The sequence below is a fragment of the Perca flavescens genome, chromosome 18 (assembly GCF_004354835.1).
Source record: "Perca flavescens isolate YP-PL-M2 chromosome 18, PFLA_1.0, whole genome shotgun sequence".
NCBI lineage: Eukaryota > Metazoa > Chordata > Actinopteri > Perciformes > Percidae > Perca > Perca flavescens.
In genome coordinates this window covers 20004412-20024394 of record NC_041348.1, presented here as the reverse complement: position 1 = coordinate 20024394, position 19983 = coordinate 20004412, and the positions used below count along the sequence as shown (strand labels likewise).

At 40.0% G+C, this 19983-nt stretch overlaps 1 long non-coding RNA gene across 1 annotated transcript in view; it reads right to left on the bottom strand.

The window, feature by feature from the left end:
- Nucleotides 1-8132: 8132 nt before the first annotated feature.
- Nucleotides 8133-19983, bottom strand: part of LOC114573432 (uncharacterized) — a 16848-nt gene continuing 4997 nt past the window's right edge. The window contains exons 2-3 of the long non-coding RNA XR_003694894.1: nt 11064-11222; nt 8133-8844 (exon numbers count right to left, since the gene is read on the bottom strand). This is a non-coding gene — a long non-coding RNA (uncharacterized LOC114573432). The remainder of the gene's footprint in view (nt 8845-11063; nt 11223-19983) is intronic.

The following is a 19983-nucleotide window of genomic DNA, read 5'->3' as shown; positions in this document are numbered from 1 at the left end:
GATGGGGGTTACTTGCTTGTCTAAATCTGTGCCAAATATTAACACAGACCCTGGCGGGGGCTGATACTTTTCTTACTCCCTTCCTTGCCTCCCCCCTATTGAGAACAGCCAATAGGCCACTTTCCTCCTCTGCTAGGGGTCAAGCCTGTTATCATAAAATATTATTCCAGATGATCCTATAAATGTAAGTATGTGTGGGTTTCTGTGTGTGGATGAGTGTATCTTAAGGGTTAGTTGACAGGAGACCTGAAAGATTTTAAGGACTCTTCAGACTGCAGCATTTTATGGGAACATTAATATATTTTTATCACAAAAACACCTTCACAATAATGCATTACTGTGGCTGATTGTTAACTTTGAGTAATTCTATAATAATAATAATAATAATATATCTTTAAATAATGTTACTTAATCAGCAGGAGAGCTGTCATTTAGAACACTGATGTCATGTTGTGGTTTTGTTCCTAGGGATTTTTACAACGTAAGAAGGAGTTAATCTCCTTCAATTACAGACAAACTACCAGTGGCGGGCCGTGTATTTTACACATAGGCCTTCAGTACTGTTCTACAGCAATTAAACCACCTTAGAATAACATCAACATGACACTAGGACATTATTGTGTGGAAAAAAGTGATTTAAGGTTCAAAACCTACTATTGCAGAGACATGAATACAGGCTGACTGAAGCCATCACTTTTACGCAGTATGGCAGGATGCTGCATCACATATAGTCCAAATTAATGCAATTACCAAATAAACAAAAACAAACCCACAACAACATTTCATATTTACTGATAAGACAACCACAAAGCGCAAAAAACAAATAACACAATTAGGAATCAACAGGCCTCCTCACAAATTCCAGCTAAGCTGCTGGGGCTCAACAACACACATGCTACCACACATACACAACTTTACATCTAAAATTCCAAATGAACTTGAACTACCGATACTGCTACGGTTATGTGATGCTAGCTAGTTTTGCTTCTCAGCCACCGTATACTAAATGGTCCGAAAAGTACCGACGTAGGTGGCTGAGCCAGCTAGAAGGCTCTGTCCTGTCAAAGAATACGCCCAAAAGAGAAAACTCGAAATTTGATAGGCTAAAGTATATGACAATCAACAACGTTGTCCCTATTTGCTTAAACAGCACAGGGATCAAAATTCTGAGGGCCTCAGAGTAGATTTTTCACCCGGTGACAGCAAAGAGGGGGAATCTGATGAAAACGCTAATTTATGAAACGCACTGGAAGCCACACAACACGAGGGAGAGAGTAGCAATTCAATTACGGTAATAGACTCGTGGGAACGGACTTTGTAAAATACATATGCAATTAATAAATATGAATATCTTTGAAATATATATATAATTATAAAAAATATAATTTTCTGATTCTGACAACCTCTTGGCCAGCAGAGAAGGCCTTGCTGGCCCTGACGGCCCACCTCTGCAAACTACACATGGTGGCTGAAAGTGATCTACCTTATCGTTAATGTCTTTAAATGTGACTCTTTAAATGCAAACAAAATAGGTTAGAATTTCTCCACCAGAATTATATTCCTGGCCATGTAGAGAATTCTTTGAAATATAGCAATTAGACCATCCGGTAGAAGTGCTTCATAGGCATACAGTTGTCATAATAACCTGTTACGGAAATAAGAAATGTGCTGAAAATATATCTGAACAGTTAAATGAAAAAACAACAACAACAACAACAACAACAACCACAACAACAACAACATGAAAAACATTCAAATGTAGAGGGTTTTTGGTATACAGTCAGTCTGGTTATTTCAAGGGTTGCACTGGGGGAATTTGGTTTGACCAGTATTTCTAAAATCCTGCCTACAGGTCTGCTAGCTAAATAATTTTTACTTCACAAACCTTCACCCAATACGTGGCATGGTTAGCTCACACATATGAGCTTAGTTCATAGTTAACACATATGTAGAGGTTTATTCCTTGACACAGAAGGTCCAGAGTTCAAGTCCGACCTGTGACAGTTTCCTGCATGCCTTCCCCCCCCTCTCTCTCTCAGCTTTCCTATCCATTAAAGGTGGAAATGCCCAAAAATATTATCTTAAATAAAAACATCACACAATATTATAAATGTTGACACCAAAGTGGCAAAAATACATACATTTTTAAAAGTTTAATTAGAGCCTGCCACCACCTTATGCTCCATATTATGTACATACAGTTACAGACCACTTCTTCAAAGTACTGTATATTCACAGCACTTCAGTATTTTTTAGAGTAAAAACCAGCCTGAATGATTTGTGAAACCCAAGCTGTGTCGTCATATACAGTAAGGCACATTCATAACAACACTGTTTGTCATTGTTGCCAAACCCAGGACATGCATCAGGTACTTCAGGTCTACCAATGTGGCCCTTTCATTTTGTACTCAAATATACAAAAGAACCTCAAACAAACATAAAGTCCTTTCAGTTTGCTTGGTATCTTCAAGCATTCTTTCATGAAGAGGAGACGTTTTAGAAAGGATAAAATAATTGGGAAGAAAATCCACTGCTCTTCCAAACAGACATTGCCAAAGCTCAGGGTTGACTACAAAATCCAAAATACTCAAACATGCTTTATGACAGAGAGAGCAGGACTCACCGCAACTACAAACCCACATTTCTCGCCAGCTGGTTTCAGGCCATGTCATAACTGACTGACTAAGTCTATTTGTTTGCCTTCAGTCTTCATCTCCAACCACATTTTGGGGTTTAATTCGCCTTGCTCCATGTCAGTGGGCTTCTATGTTGTTGTCATCTTTGTTTAAATACAGGAAAGAATTAACCTGTGTACTCACTCACTGTACTCATGGTTGATTCAACGGAGTTGTGTTTTCATCGTGATGAACAAATGACTGGGTGTACAGTGTACGCTAATGCACTGGGAATTAACATCCATCACATAGAGACTGCACAACGCATCATATACTGAAAAACACGCCCAAACAACAATCGGCACCACAATATGCAACCAAGGGCCGAAATGCTAAGAAAATGACTGTAGCTTGCTAAAAACATCAGATTTAAGCATGTCAAAGGATTATTTTAGCACCTTATGTCCTCCAGAGAGGACAAATTAGCTAATGTTGTGGCCAGGCTGGCTCAGTGGTAGCGCAGGCGCACATATACTGAGAGGTTTGTGCCTCGACGCATAGCTCCAGGGTTCGAATGCGACCTGTGACAATTTCCCCCTCTCTCTCCCCTTCTCACTTAGCTGTCCTGTCAAAAAATGTAAGGTAGAAAAGCCCAAAAAATAATCTTAAAAAAAAAAAAAAAAAAAAAAAATAGCTAATGTTATCTATGTATTAGCAAGCTAAGGCACTCGCAAGCATAATACTGCATAGCTTTCTGATTTATCCACATTCCACTATAACACAAGTTGCATACTTTCAAAATAATTTAGCATACTTACAAAAATATAGTTAGCCTAAAACTTTGGACATTTGGATATTTGGCTTAGTAACAAAATGCATTTTATTTAAAAGGTGCCTTTCTCGGCACTCATGGACACCGTACAGGGATACATAAGACATTTAAAAACAGAAAAAAATAAAGAATACAATAACAACAACAACAACAGAAAGAGGCAGCGCAATTGACATCAAGTGGAATAGGCAGTTTTAAAACAGAGGTGTTTTGAGTTGCAATTTGAAATGGGGGAATGAATTGATGTTACTAAGTTGTGGTGGTAATGAATTCCAGAGCCGGGGAGCAGAGTGGCTGAATGCTCTGTTCCCCATGGTGGTGAGACGGGCAGAGGGGATAGGCAGGTGTATGGAGGAAGAGGATCTGAGGGAGCGGGAGGGAGTGGGACGCTGGAGGAGATCAGACAAATATGGGGGGGCAAGGTTGTGGATGGCCTTGAATGTAAACAGGAGGACTTTGAATTGGATACGGAACTGGACCGGAAGCCAGTGGAGCTGCTGGAGGACAGGAGTGATGTGGTGGATGGAGGGGGGTTTGAGTTATGATGCGGGTAGTTGAATTCTGGACCAGTTGAAGTTTATGGAGGGATTTGTGAGGGAGGCCGAAGATTTGAGAGTTACAGTAATCCATATGGGAAGTGACGAGACTGTGGACAAGGATGTTGGCAGTGTGGGGGGGTAAGGGAGGGGCGGAGGCGATTGATGTTTCGCAGGTGGAAGTAGGCAGACTGGGTAATGTTATTGATGTGGAGTTGAAAGGATAGTGTGCTGTTAAGGATGACACCTAGACTCTTAGTTAGTTAAGTTAGGCATTTACCTGCGAGTAAGCAGACTCTCAGTGTCAGATTGGGATCTAATTATACCTAAAAGGGAGGGGTGTGAGTGCCATATGAGTCTTCCCATACACACTTGTGTCTTTGTGTTTATTTATTGTTCATAGCGTGCAGTGTGTAGTATCAGTAGTCAGCACTCCATGTAACATGCCTGCAGCTGACTCACACTAAAAGCCTTTAAACCCTTGAAACCATGAAGCAAGGACACTAGTAAGCTTCTGTGGGCATTCAATACATGATGTTGTTTTGGTCAAACATTTAATGCTATGAACCATATCATATACTGTAGCCTATAAGGTGAATTATAATTCATTGTATTTTATGTGTTGCTTCATTTGATTTAACTGAAGAAGCAATCTCCTATGCTGATAATAAGACTTTATTAATTCATGATGTCCCCATTGTTAACCCTGCGTGCTAACCTCTAATTAGTCAGTTGTTTCTCTAACTTGTAACCTATTTGACTCTCTGAGCAAACCTGAGATATGGGCAGTGATTCAGAGGTCTGGAATCAGGCTAACAATGTCCTGCGCTGTAGCTTGCCAGGTCATGTATTATATAATGTCATCCAGGACTGTGAGTCATAGTTTCATCCATTGTGACAGCTACAAGGCCACAGAAGAAGATGTGCTATCACCTGACAAGAGAAGTCACAGTATACAGCAGTTGGGATAATAATACTGCTTTTCTGAAACTTTGACACGGTTAGTGCATTGCTTTACATAGAAAATAGTATATATCTGATAGCTGATTATGCAGAAATCCATATTATGGTATATGTCAGCCGAGGAGTAACAATTGCAGTACAGTACAGTTTATGAGTTATGTTATTGGATTTTTTTATTTTTTTTATTTTCTCATATATTGATATTGGTGTCAGCCTTTAGTAAATCAAGTATTGATTGGTTCTAGTCAGCAGATGGCATTGGCTTGTTTGGAACTTTTTGTGTCACTCGATCGAGTAAAATTGTTTCCGCATTTACTAGATGTGTGCACCATTTCTTTGTCAGCTTCATCATAGAATAGAATCTGGCAGTTCATTAAAACATGCACATGCAGTGCAATAAAAAGAAAAAAAAACAGATGAAAATGTGATCTCTAGCTATTGTACCACCATATTAAGCATTATAATATCTTGTTATATGGCTACCTCTAATACTACCTCAAACCTCATGACCTATGACTAAATTCAGTCTTTTAATCCCAGTCCACTCACTGATGGACCGCATCTTTGAGTTTAGCCCTTTATAATAGGTTATGACCAACCTGAGAGCAAACTTTGTTTGAACCATAACAAAAAACTTTGGGCATTAATAACTTTGTAATTTGAACAAAAAAAACAGACTGGACCAGACTGGAGGGTTAGAGAAGTCATGGTGGCTTCTCGTTTCTAGTGTTATTAGTCATAATGACAGGTTGGCAGAAAAGTTGGTCCTGACATGAAAATAAAACAGCTAAATACAGAGTAATAATAAGTGACATGCAGGATGTGTGTGCACTCATGCCAGGCGTTCACACCACCCTGTCAGTCCGTCTGTCTGTCTACTGCTTGTTAATCTCTATCTTTTCTCTCCACATACACATACAGTGTGCAAACAAAGACACACGATGCCATGCACAAATGCACTAACTGGCTAATGAGAAGTGAGTCATCAATGTGTGGTGTGGGATTCAAAGTGTAAACAAGATGGATATGTGATGGATCTGTTGAGATATGGCCATTAGTGGGCTTCTCATCCTCCTGCATTGACACTTCCCTGTGGATGGATGTGGTAGGGCTTCTCTTAATCTCAATAGCTCGCTTGATCTCTATACCTTATCTGAACCCCCTGCTCTGCACAATCACACACACACACCCACACACACACACACACACACAAACATGCACAAACACACATGCTAATTGCTGCTGGCCACACAAGGACGTATCCAAGACGGGGGGGACCTGAGAACTGAGCAGTCGTAAATTATACTTCTGTGTGTGTGTGTGTTTGTGTGTGTGTGTGCGCGCATGCTAAGTGCTGCAGTGGAATGATGTCATCTCTGTAATGGCACACCAGTACAGAGCGGTTGAGCATTGTCCCGCAGCACCTCCATTCACAGGCTGTGATCAGCGTCATCACAGCAGATTATAGCTCAGACTCACAGCCTGTGGTATTGGAGTGACATATCGCTTCACACTGTACAGACCTTTTGTAATCACACACACACACACACACACACACACACACACACACACACACACACACACACACACACACACACACAGGCCTTTCAATTCCTTCTCTTCCTTTTGAGATTCACAGTATGTGCATCCATATGGGCTCATCACAAGTACTAACGTGTGAGGATGTGATGCACAGTGTCGGTGTAATAAGTGATAGGCAGAGGTGCAATAAAATGACTGAAATAGAGAGGAAGTGAGAAGAAATGGTTGGATTAGTAGAAAGAAGAGAAAGAGTCAGAGGTGGCAAAAGTGCTGTAGTAAAGTATATACAACAACTGAGCGTTGTCTCCTATGTCTGCCCTACGTCATCAGAGCCCTTCAGTTGCTCCAAATAACAAAATACTGGAGCCAGGTAGCTCTTACAAGGACAACAGCATCACCTTGGTCTGTGGCATACTTCCCCTCCTTTTCTTTTATCTTCACTGACCTCTATGATTCTCTTACATTTACATGTGATCTCCCTTCATTGCTTCTCTAGCTGTCCATACCAAAAGTCTTTTTCATTCTTTTAATTGTTTGTGTGGTTGTTTTTATAGGGCTTGTATACTCTTTGCTAGGTTAATTATGTGTTCTTGTTGGTTCACTTTGTTTTGTGTTTGGAAATTAAAACTATTCAGGTTAACTAACTTTCTGAACATTTCTGAACAATAGAGCTGATTTTGACAATTATTTTAAACGATAAATAGCCACATGTTGTAGCAAATTGAACAAATTGAGAATATTAATGTAGCAGGTTAAAGTCTCAGAATGACGGACATGCATTTACAAAAAAGGTTTTGCTTTCATAAATAAGTTTCATAAAGGAAGCAATATTTTAAGTATAGGTGTAGGTGTGGAATGTAACACCAAATACAGAAAAGGTTTTTCAAGCCTGTGTAAGTGGATGACGTCACTACTGCAATACAATACTACTCTCCACATCTTTCATCTTTGCTTTATCTTGTTTTGTTGAATCACTCGCTGATCTCTTTGGATACCCACTTTCTCTTTCTCACACCCGGATATATGAAGGTGAAGGGGAAAAAAAACAACCTTTCACTTCGTAGAGATGTTTTGAGGAAAAATGTGAAGGGAAAAGTGTGAATGAAACTCGTAGGATGTGGATGAGGAAAAGACAATAAGATTAAAAACAAGGAACAGCAGTAGAGGCTGATAGATCTTGTTATCTACCTTAGTGAAGCATCGCCATGGATTCTAAATGATTTTGTTCTTTCTGTCTCAATCGATGGGGATTGATGGGATTGAACTGGATAACCTCACGCACCAGCAGTGCAGGAGTGAACTGTTAAGAGGGGAAATGATTGATGCTCTTCATTTGTCACATTGATTTGTTTTGAACTTGTGAGGGGATTGAGTATGTGATGTAATCTTGAGTTATACATGATACACCTATTTTGTTTTATTGTATCTGTTGATTTATTCAGTAATATAAGCAAATAGAAAATGAAAGCATGTATACGACACGATAAAATCTGATTAAAACCTCAATCTGTCATTTCCTCAGCTTCTGCTCCCCCTCCTGCACTTTTTGCTCACCTTCCCTTCATTCATTCTCACACCTCTTTCCTATATTATTCTCATATTTTTTTTCTCCTCTTATTTCTGTCAACCCCACTTTTCCTCAATAACAGCCCCACACAGAGAAAGAGAGGATGATGCTGGGCTGAGTGTAGGGAGGGAGGTGAGGTGGAATAATCATGCAGGAAACCAAAAAGCTGCCTGTCAGACCTTCATCTCCACCTCCTTATCAAGCCAGTAGATGTAGAGTTCATCACACAAACACACCCCACACACCCACACCCACACACACAGGCTATGTTATTTCCCCATGTGAGGGGGCATCATGCTTGGCTTACTCTCAATCCCGTTGCCGTATAAGCCCACTAACCCCCATTGTGTTCCCATCCCCCACCACTCTCTGGGTTGCGAGCATTTCCTCCCACTGTAGCATGTGGCTGCATGTGACTGCATTACATGTGTGTGCACTAGGTCATAGGGCACAATATACTGCACTGTAATCCACCCTGCTGCCTTTTTATGGTGGAGGATTCTTCATGAGAAGTCACTCTATGGAACAGCTGAAGATGAAGACAGTGAGAAATGTCTATGTATCATACTGTATCGGTGTGTGAACATGTCTTGCACCATCCACCACTGATCAACATGGAAACATGTTATCTTGCAGATTGTGTGCTCATTACTCTAGATTAATAACTAACCCATGTTGTTCCTGAGTTTTTTGTGTAGCTGAAACTTCTTTTCCTTGTTGGTTAGCCTCCGACTACAATGCCAGAATTGCTGTCCTCAATAGGAGCGTCATTGTGAGCTTCATGACTTTCTGCAACCGAGACAGACAGAAGAATGCATATAGCATATTTAGACGGTGTTGACGTTTGTTAGGTGTGATTTACGTGGTAGACACTAAGTGACACAATGGTTTATCTTTTGGTAATGATGTCCTTAAATGTGTAGAATTATTGTGGGATTATGGCATTTAACAAATAATCTTATTTTTTAATTTCAGAATAAAAAACTAATCCCAGTGAAAACTGTCAACTGCAATGTCTTGCACCACTAGGGGCCGCCAAAGTTAGACATTTTAAAACCAACGCACGAGGCAAGCCAATCGAGCTAAGCGGGCAACTGCTCAAGGGGTCCCAAAAACCTCGGGTTTACTGTGTGTAAAATTTAAATATTGCATCCAAATTTGCACCACTAAAATATGATAGCAGCTGGGTCTAAGTAGCATTAGCAATCTTTTAGGAGGTCCCTGTGTCAAAATCTAAAATTGTAATTATATTCAGATTACAATAAAATAATGGACATACATAAAAACTAGGGCTAGGTAGTATGAAGCAGTGGTTGGTCTAGTCTGCCGTGTGCACTGTACTTGGCCTCAGCAGGTGCCCGACAGCAAATTTTGCCCCATGGCTCCCAAAACGGTTAATCCGGCCATGTACACATCATATATTGTTTTTAAAATTAAGCATGTTAAACTGAACTGAATGTATCTGAACTGAAGTCAATTTGAGAATACAGATGTTTCATTCTGTATTTAAGACCTCAAAGGTTGTTATGACAAATTACTTAAAAAACAGTTACACTTAAACAAAATAACACAATCATATAAATCGCCTAATTTATCAAATGGTAGATATTTAAAGATGCTAAATATCAGTTAAATAAAATTGCTGTGGCAGGCAAGTTACTGTATTAATTTTATGTTTTGTTGTTATTGTTGATTTATTTTGAAAATTGATGTACTGGTGCACCATTATAATGATTCATAGATGGGTGTATTGGTGCACAGTCAGTGTAGACCCTCACCACCCCCATCTCACACACACAAACACACACACACACACACACACACACACACACACACAGTCAAGGTCACGGTTTCACACATCCATATATCTTTCTCTGCACTGGCCTAAATGGAGAGTAGGACACACACAAAGACAAAGAGAGAGTCGAAAGTATTGCTTTGGGCGTCTGTGCATGTGCACACATGTGTATGTGTGCATTCATTTGTGCCTGCATGTGTGTGCGTTGAGGTGAATTATGGCCTGCACTCACCATTAAAACCACCAGTAAAAGCACATACATAGCTTCATTACTCCCTTTCTCCATCTTTACCTCCCTCCCTTCAACTGTCCTGTTTTCTCCATGTGTTAAGTAATAGTGGTGATGGTGTGCTGGCTGGCGTGACAAAGAGGAGCTAATCTACCGTAAAGAATGAGCCGATAGGGAAGAGAAAATTCTTTTGTGTCATTGTTTTTTCCCCAAATGTTTCCAAAATGTCCAATAAGCAATGCTCCTACATGAAAAGGAATATGCACCAACATGGCTAAAGCTAACATACCACATGTTACCAGTGACCACTTCACAGACTAGACTCTGCCTGGCTCTAATCAGTCTGGTTAAATGTGGAAAAATTGTCTTTAATGACTCTAATTTGCATCCTGTGTCTTTTTTAGCTTGCGTCCCTATGTCTCTTTGTCCTCATCATATGTATATGTTAGACTGCATGCACACACACGTGTTTATGTGTGCTATGCTTATGTGACGGTCAATAATTCCCCCCACCCTTCTCTTAAAGGCCTCTTTCTCATCTGTGTTATGTGTTTATGAGTGTGTGTTCTGGCTTTGATGTGTACATCTGTGTGTTTATATGTTTGTGTGTGCATGAGTCCATTTACAGTAAAACTTGTGGCTTCAGTCTCTGACTTTGTTTATTAAAACTGCAGAACCCCTTGCATGAGAGCAAACCTGCACATGGACATATGATGATGACCTCCATGCATTGTTGTTTCTGTGCGTATTTATACTTGTGAATAAATAAAGTTGTTTTTCATTAAAAGATGTTGAATTGTTAGCTGATTAAATGTTTGATTCTTTGTTTGTGCTTGTGTGTGCAAGATCCAAGCAAATCCAGACACAGAAAAGCCCATCACCATTAATCACAGGGAGATCATGGCAGGATTTAGGAAAGAGAGAAAAACAGCAGGAAGAAACCCGAGGGAGAGAAAGAAATGCTAGAAGGACAGTTATTACCGTGTGGTCGTTTACTGGCATATATCACCCAAGAGGGATGGATGGATCCTCACTGTGGAACAAAGGCAATCAGGTCCGGGGGAGGGGGAGAGCTGGACAAGAAGACCTCAACGATGATGGTGATATGGAGCTCCGTAAAATGATCTGCAGAATGTCCTGCTATAGAGACACAGGAGTACATGTGGGTTCAGTCGGTTAGATATTTTTACCATTTTAGAATTTGTTGACAGTGTTTGCTGGATGTTAAAAAATGTCGACACGTGCTCTCAATGGAAATGCTCAGTATGAGCATAAGTGTCCTGTATTCTTTGTTTTGTGTTCCACTTGGCTCAGCCTTTCTGTGTGTGTCTGCAAGTACAGCAGGGGTCAAAGGGGATGTTTTCCCATGTGATAAGCAGAGAAACGATGTGACACCCTCCTGTCAGCATGCACCAGTACACTTTTAAAGGCAACTCTATATTGGCATTTGTCTCATTTGTTGCCCTAAGGCTTGTACGCACCTATGTACCTAATTTTTTTCCATTACATTCCACAATTCCAGCAACAGCGACCAAGCACGCACAGTGCAGCTCACAGGCCAATTTCCACATTGTGTAATCATAACCGTTTCAGTCTAAGTGTATGTTGCTCTTAAAATGCATAGTTTCCAAACTGCAATCCTTTTATATTTATATATATATATATATATATATATATATATATATATATATATATATATATATATATATATATATATATATAAAAACAAGTTTTAGAAAGATGTCTAAAAGACCAAACAAATGGCTTGTGAATAAAAGATTCTCCAGGTGAATCAAAGACTAAGTTCACACCGCAAGTCTTAATACTTAATTCAGATTTTTTGCTCAGATCCGATTTTTTGTTTGGCGGTTTCGAACTGACGCGCATGCGCAAAAGAACAATAACAAATCCTCCTTAAAGTTTTAAGGATGTCCTGCCTCTTAGACTTTAAAACTAGTTTACCTATGGGTACCAATAAAGTAACCTCACCTAACCTAACCTAACAATGACATCAGACGCAGCACGCTGTTGCACTAAAGTTAGAGAGGTTATGGAGGAAGTAAGCATTTTCGCTTTTATTTCTAAATATTTGTGTAATGGCAGCTGTAACATTAATGAACAGGTGCTGAGGAGGAGAAGAATGAAGAGAAAAGGAGCCAAATTAGCTATTTTTTTTAAAACGGTGCAGTTACCAGTGTTGTCACAGTGACTTTGAAAAAGTAACTTAGTTACTTTACAGATTACTTGATTTTAAAAGTAATTTAGTTACTTTACAGATTACTTGATTTTAAAAGTAATTTAGTTACTTTACAGATTACTTGATTTTAAAAGTAATGAAGTTGGATTACAAGTTACTTAAATAGTTACATTCCGCAACTGCCGACAACACCCCCACAAACGGTTTACTGTGAGTCAGCTCGGCATTGCCACTAGTAGGGATCTTCTTTATTATGGCACGAAAGGGAGCGAGTCAACCGTGTTTAAGGGCAGCATTTCCACTACAACATACTGCCCAATCAACTTCAACTCTCCCCCACTTACTGGTTTTGCACCGAAGTCCAGCTTTTGTTGTTTTGATGGTGGGGGACCTCCTGCTCTCTGCTTCGCACCACCTGGTGGGACTTGCTCTGTAAGTCTGACCGTGCAGTGCTGCGACTCCAAATGTTTCTTCAAATTTGACGTAGTGTTTTTGTAGCTAGATAGCACTTTGTCGCCGCCAGCACAGAGTGTACAACGAACCTTAATATTGCCGTCTTTAGCTGACACAAACTCAAAATAGTGACTGTATTTCCAGCTAGAAAACGTGCATCTCTCTCCTCCCTCCATTGCTGTTTATGTTTGTGTCGCTGCGTGGTACACGTGAACTTGCTGCATACGTGACTCCCCGAGACACAAGAAGAAAGCAAAAATATATATTTTTACTAAGGAAAATGACAAAAATAGTAACGCACGGTGACTTGGATAAGTAATTTTAATCTGATTACTGGTTTGGAAATAGCAACGCGTTAGTTTACTCGTTACTGAAAAAAGTGGTCAGATTAGAGTAAAGGGTAACCTTTTAACGCGTTACTGGCATCACTGGCGGTTACGGTATGATCTTTCTAGTTTTGATTGAATTTAAGTATCTCACCATACACTAATTAGGTCTAACACCTCACTCTCCCTCCATTGACTTGGCTCCATCACTGTTCTCCATTTTGTAGGCCTAGTCAAGTTTTTAATTTTACTGTCTGTGTCTAGGGCTAACTCCTGCCGGCGCATACATAATTGTGACAAATGTTGATGTAGATTGACGTAAAAGTCCCATCCTATCCGCCTTGGTTGTTCACACTGCGGCCGCATTGAAAAAAATAAAAAATCTGGATCTGATTCAGGACCATATATGGAAGTGGTCTAAATCTGATTTGAAAAAAATCTGATCTGATCTTCTGAAGAAGTCTGAACTGGGGTCTATATATACTGTGTATATATAGTACACACTACTTGTCAAAAGTTTTAGAACACCCCAATTTTAGCAGTTCAAGTCCAATGAATAGCTTGAAATGGTACAAAAGGTAAGTGGTGAACTGCCTGAGGTTAAAAAAAAAAAAAAGTAAGGTTACCTAAAGCTGTTCTGCACCAATGGAGGTTGATCAAGCTTTGAAAGTTGGTGCTACCAATTCCCACGTGTTCCAACTTGTCTGGATTACTTACAACCCCCTCTGTTTGTATAAAGTATTGTTGGAACACACTGTGGTACCATACCCTCGTGAGCATTATTTGAAAAGTACTGTACTGCAGAAAGTAGTGTGTTGCTATAAAAATGGTGGGAAAAAGGCAATTAACAATGGAAGAGAGACAGACCATCATAACACTTAAGAATGTTGGTCTTTCCTACAGAGAAATTGCGAAGAAAGTCAAGGTGTCAGTGAGTACAGTATTCTTCACCATCAAAAGGCACTTAGAAACTGGCGGAAACTCTGGCAGGAAGAGGTCTGGCAGACCCAAAGCCACAACAGAATCAGAAGACAAGTTTCTGAGAGTCAACAGCTTGCGTGATAGGCGGCTCACAGGACGACAGCTTCAAGCACAGCTTAATAGTGGTTGTAATAAGCAAGTCTCAGTTTCAACTGTAAAGAGAAGACTTTGAGCTGCAGGTTTGATAGGTCGAGTTGCAGCAAGAAAGCCATTGCTAAGACGTCAGAATAAGAAAAAGAGGCTTGCCTGGGCCAAGAAACATCGTCAATGGACTACTGAAGACTGGAAGAAGGTGCTATGGACTGATGAATCATAATTTGAAATCTTCGGTTCATCACGCAGGAGTTTTGTACACCGTCAAGTAGGCGAAAGGATGCTTCCTCAGTGTGTGACATCAACTGTCAAACATGGAGGAGGAAGCGTGATGGTCTGGGGCTGTTTTGCTGGATCCAGGGTCGGTGATTTGTACAGAGTGAAAGGCACTCTGAACCAAAACGGCTACCACAGCATTTTGCAGCGCCATGCAGTACCCTCTGGTATGTGCCTAGTTGGTCAGGGGTTCATCCTACAGCAAGATAATGACCCAAAACATAAGTCCAAGCTATGCCAGAAGAACAAGACAGTAAGCTTAAAAACATGGAGTGGCCAGCAGTCACCAGACGTAAAGGAATACGCCACAGTTTGTTGAAATAGGGCTTATCGGGGTCTACCTTGGCTGTAGATAGATGGGCCAACGCATTTTTTGTCTCAGTGCAAGTAATTAGGTTGTTTTTTTGTCTTTTGTTGGCTCACTTTTACTCACAACATGCTAATCGGCAACATAGGATTCCATTCACTACGCTAAGCTAACTAGCAGCAGCGCTGCCGGTGTTGCACCGGACTAAAACAATGCATGCACAAAAAATGCGTTGGCCCACCTAGCTACAGCTAGGGGAGACTGTGATAAGCCCTATTTCAACAAACGGTGGCGTATCCCTTTAAACCCCATTGAGCTGGTTTGGGATGAACTGGACAGAAAAGTGAAAGCAAAGCAACCTACAAGTGCCACACATTTATGGGAACTTCTGCAACAGAGTTGGGAAGAACTTTCTGAAGAATATTTGATTTCCATTGTAGAAAGAATGCCACGAGTTGAAGATTATATATATTATTTATAAAAAAACAGCTTAGCTGTCTGCCATTTCCCTCTGGAAACAGCCGGTGGCCCCCAGAGTGGCAAGGATCAGTATTTGGACCGGGATGGACCGGGATGGCACGGTTCCGGCGCGTAGCCCTCTCTACTGGACCCAATTCAGTAGACAGATCCAAGAGCACAGCTTTAGGGAATTTAAATTGGCATATTAGCCAGTCATCGTCATGGTCCCTGAAGTCTCTTTTTCTCCTGATTCTTCAATTGGGGGTTAGTCCTCCTGCAGGGCCAGCAGTGCCATCATGCAGCATTACGCACGGGGGTAACCGCAGTATTTATATAATAAGAGTTATTGGTAACACCTTGCCAAAATCACAGCATTAACTAGTGGTATCCCCCCAGCCCGAGATACAATTTGAAGATGAAAGGAAGTGTAATAGGCAAACACACTTTTCTTCATGCAGGTTTTGTCACGGACAGTATGAAAGTTCGGACTGATAACGTGATAAAGTGTAACAACTGCGCAAGAGCTTAACGTCTGTATTTCCAGACTTTGACATTTGATAATATATGCACAGTTATAAAGACAGATATTTAGTTATTTAGGCTACACTGAGTTCTGCCGTTATCTAATGCTAGGGTATTTAATGTTATCCTGTATTCCATGTAGTTGGGCCATCTCCTCCTCCTGCGCTCCTAGCGGACAATGTGATGGTGAGACAGCGCTGATTAAATATTAAGAAGGAATTTGTATTTAAGATTTGAGTTGGAGGTGTTTATGGAACAATTATCACACAGTACAAGTGCAAATAACACTGCTGGATTTAATCTTCATGATAATGTGGATGATATGGAGTGAAAAAATGTGCGTGAGACATCAATACTTGAAAATATTAAGAGTAATCGTTATTCCCACATTTAATTTCTGCAGTCTGACTTTAGTTCACCACCTCACCATCTGCATCGGCAATTCCCATTGTCTCCAAAATGTGCGTACACAGGGTCAAAGTTTGCGTGGAGGACCGCACATTTTTCCCGTCAGGTTTGTTTTTTATAAATCACAACCTTTGTGTGGCAAGTGGCGCACGCACATTTTCAGCCCTGTTTTGTGCGTACGCCACCTTTATAAATGACACCCCCCAAAAAACTCTGATTTAGGCCACTTTTGCCTTCAGCCTGAATGTAGCCTAAGGCAACTGGGCAGCAAATTCAGTTGTTGTTTAACTCTTTCAAGAGAAAAGCAGCAGTTTCAAACTAAAATAGCAAATCCAGTAGCCTTTGACCACTACATCTATACAAAATTACCATTTGTTTAGTTGAAATTTGCTTTACTTCCTCATTGTTAAGTGTCCCATAGACCCCACTGCTTACACCCCAAGAAGCCTATCTCCCTCTGATGAGCAAACTGTTATTAATGCAAATAATAATGTGTTTGAGACGCCAAACAAAAGTAAAGCGTAATTTTTATTTCATAAACTTCTGAAACATGTCATCATTTGAAATTCATGTCTATAAGAAATTATTTCTCATAAAAGTAGGAAGAGTACTAACGTATCAAGGTGATAAAACAATATTAAGTAGGATTATGAAAGCTAACAAACCATTTCTTATTTGAGTGTATCTGCACTATTGGTTGTGCAAAATAAATGAGCAAAAGACATTCAAGTTAAAGGAGAAGGTTAGTTATTGTCTTGCATGTGCAAAAAGACACACAATTGCACTTAAAGCCTAAAAAAGAACAGAATCTGTAAAAGAGCACCGATGGCCTTCACCTGCCCCGGTGTGTGCTTGTTGAGAAAAGGCCATTGTGAGAGCGCCGAACATAGACCTTGATGCTCACTTTTCAAACTGAATCTTTTTTTTCAGGCCTAACAACATGAAGAGGGAGAAAACTCACTCGGCATTAGCATTTCAGCATCTGTAAATGCTTCACAAAGAGATTAATACCTATGATTAATACTGAATGTGTGAAACTGCCATGTTGTCCTTGGTGAAAAATGCTGTGAGGACCAATGCAGGCGAGGAATGCAGTGAAACATACACAGACAGGTCAGCACCCACACACCCGCATATCTATTCATAGAAACAGACATAACCTCCATCAAGATAAGGCTGAGTCGCCTACATTTTGATTAGCATACAAAATGAGATGGACATGCCTCACTGGGATCTGTCAGGGTGATGGCAATCTCAGAGTGAAACAAAGACCAGTTCCTATCTGGCCCTATATCAAAATTGTACTCCTCACAAAGAGGGTTTTAATGAATATCTTAAAATAAATAGTTCTACATTTTGGAAAATATGCTCATTTGCTTTCTTGCCAAGAGTTAGATGAGAAGATTGATACCCCTCTCTCTACTTGTAGAATAAATGTGAGCCAGTTAGCTTAGCATTAAGACTAGAAACAGGGTGAAACAGCTGGCCTGGCTCTGTAAAAAAAAAAAAAGGTCTGTCACACAACCACCCGGTTAACCTAACTGGCTACTAACTGTAGCTGTTACAGCGTCTTGCTATTTATTTTATCTACCTTCTTCTAGGTTTATAATCCACTCAGGATTTTTCCTGTGAAAAAGAATCCCTTCCATAGTTGAATGAAAAAAATGTTTTAAGGTTTGATAAATTATTACTTGTTGATATGCATTAGAGAGTACTTTTAGAATAGAATAAAATGATGTCTTTATATGTTTATCTCATAGTGTCTTGTGCTGTACTGTGCACCTGCATGCCCATATGTTCAAGTGTTTGTGTATCTTCTTTATGCCTGAATAAGGCACTTCAAAAGCTCATCTCTGCATAACATTAACGTGTGCGTGTGAGATATTTTATTTTCCATGGACACAATGAGAGAAGAGTGATAAGACAGCGACTGTCTGCCTGGCATGTCTGCTTTATTTGAATGTCTGTGTACAGTGTCAGTTCATGCTGCGTCCTAACAGTCAGCAGGAGACTCTGGCTTTCTGCCCACCTCTGACTAAACAGTGTGGAAAGACACTTCAATATCATGATATGAATGTGGACAGCCTGACATTTACAACAACATCAAAATACTGCTAAGGGAAATGATTGCATGGATACAATGTACTGACTGTACAATTAAGTGATTCCTATTTTTTTTGTGCCTTTTCCTCCCTAATAAAACTGACAGTCAGCACTGATCAAGTGAAAAAAGTGCATGTTGTCAAGTTAGAGAAGTTACTGTAGCATCTTTTTATCTCCACAAAATATGCAAAATACGCACTGTTCTGCCCTGTCCTTCCTGTATGAGACAGCACTCATTATTACTGACTTCCCTTGAAGTAACTAATTCATCTTACATTTTCTGACTAAGCACAAAACCTGAATATGTAATATTGCACAAGCAACAGCACTGAAAAGTTAGGAGTTAGATTTTTCGTGCCAGAGCACACAAACCACTCTGTCAGAAATGAGCAAGCTGCTGAACAACTCACTGCTCATTTCTGTCATGTTCTAATGTCGACCTGCTGGCTCATTAAAACTTTACTCAGGTGGTTACTTACTTACTTACTCAAAAAGACTAAATGTTAAAAAGAGAGAGATAACAAAAGATCTGGGGTAAAACAGAATGACCTCTGTCCCATCAGGAGTGTAACAGCCTTATGAGTCAACGGACAAAACAGGAATCATAAGTGAGCACTTTATTTTACTGTAAAAAGAAATGTCACGTATGCCTATATGAAAGGGAAAACTCACCATATCAAAGTAACTGTTTCCATTTCTAAACAGCAGCTTTTCAACGGGTAGAATCTGTATGTATTGCCATGGAGATCTTGAAAATAAGTAGACTTGGAAGTTCAGATGTGTCAAACTGCCATATCCTTTCCAAGGTGATACTCAACATATCAAATGCTTTAGAATTAAGTATACCGTTTGTCATATTTTGAAATTAAAGTATTTATTTACTTATTTATTTATTTATATATATTATTATTATTATTATTATTATTATTATTATGATGATTCTACAGTGTTGTGAAGATAAATCACAATAACAGTTTTAGACTGACCTGACCAAAGATATATACAGGTAACTCAATTTTGAAGCAAAAATGCCAAAATTCAAGTTTTACAAGTTTCAGCTTCCCATATGCTAGGATTTGCTACTGTTTTCAGGAAAATAAATATCTCTGGACTGACAACAGCACCAACAACGTATGCCCTAACAATGAATCGCCTAATCAAGAAAATAATTAGTAGATTAATGGATAATGTAAATAATACACAATTGCTTCTCTAGTACAAACATATGGAGGGGGGTTTTGGGAGGGATGAAGGACAAAAAAAAACACAAAGCAAAAACAAGTCAAAGGAAAGGAAGAATACAGAGGGGCAGATGGAGAGAAGAAGAGATATCGCTCGTCAGGGGTCAAACCAGGACTGAATGGCGATTGAGGGACAGTAAAGAAGCCCCTGTCCCGTGATTCGAGTGCTCTCTGTCAGTCTAAGCTCCTGGCCAGAGATGGAGCTGGTTGCCACGGAGACACACCACCTTCAAGCAGGACGTGGCTCTCACAAATCAACCCATTCGTTCCTGTGACGTGAGCAGCACTGAAAACAGTGACATGAGTGTACTATGAGCTTGTGTGCATGGGACTGTGTATATCCTGGTGAGAGGAGCTTCATCTTTAGACCCGTCTCATGCTTTTCTCTCCATGACAACGCTCTTAATCTAGCTCCACAGGTTATCTCAGACATATAGACTCTGACTATAATATAGTCTGTTTAGCATGTTAGTGCCAGCTGTCCTTGCAGTATGTTTCCCCCTCCCTTAGTGACAATGAAATCACAGAGACCATC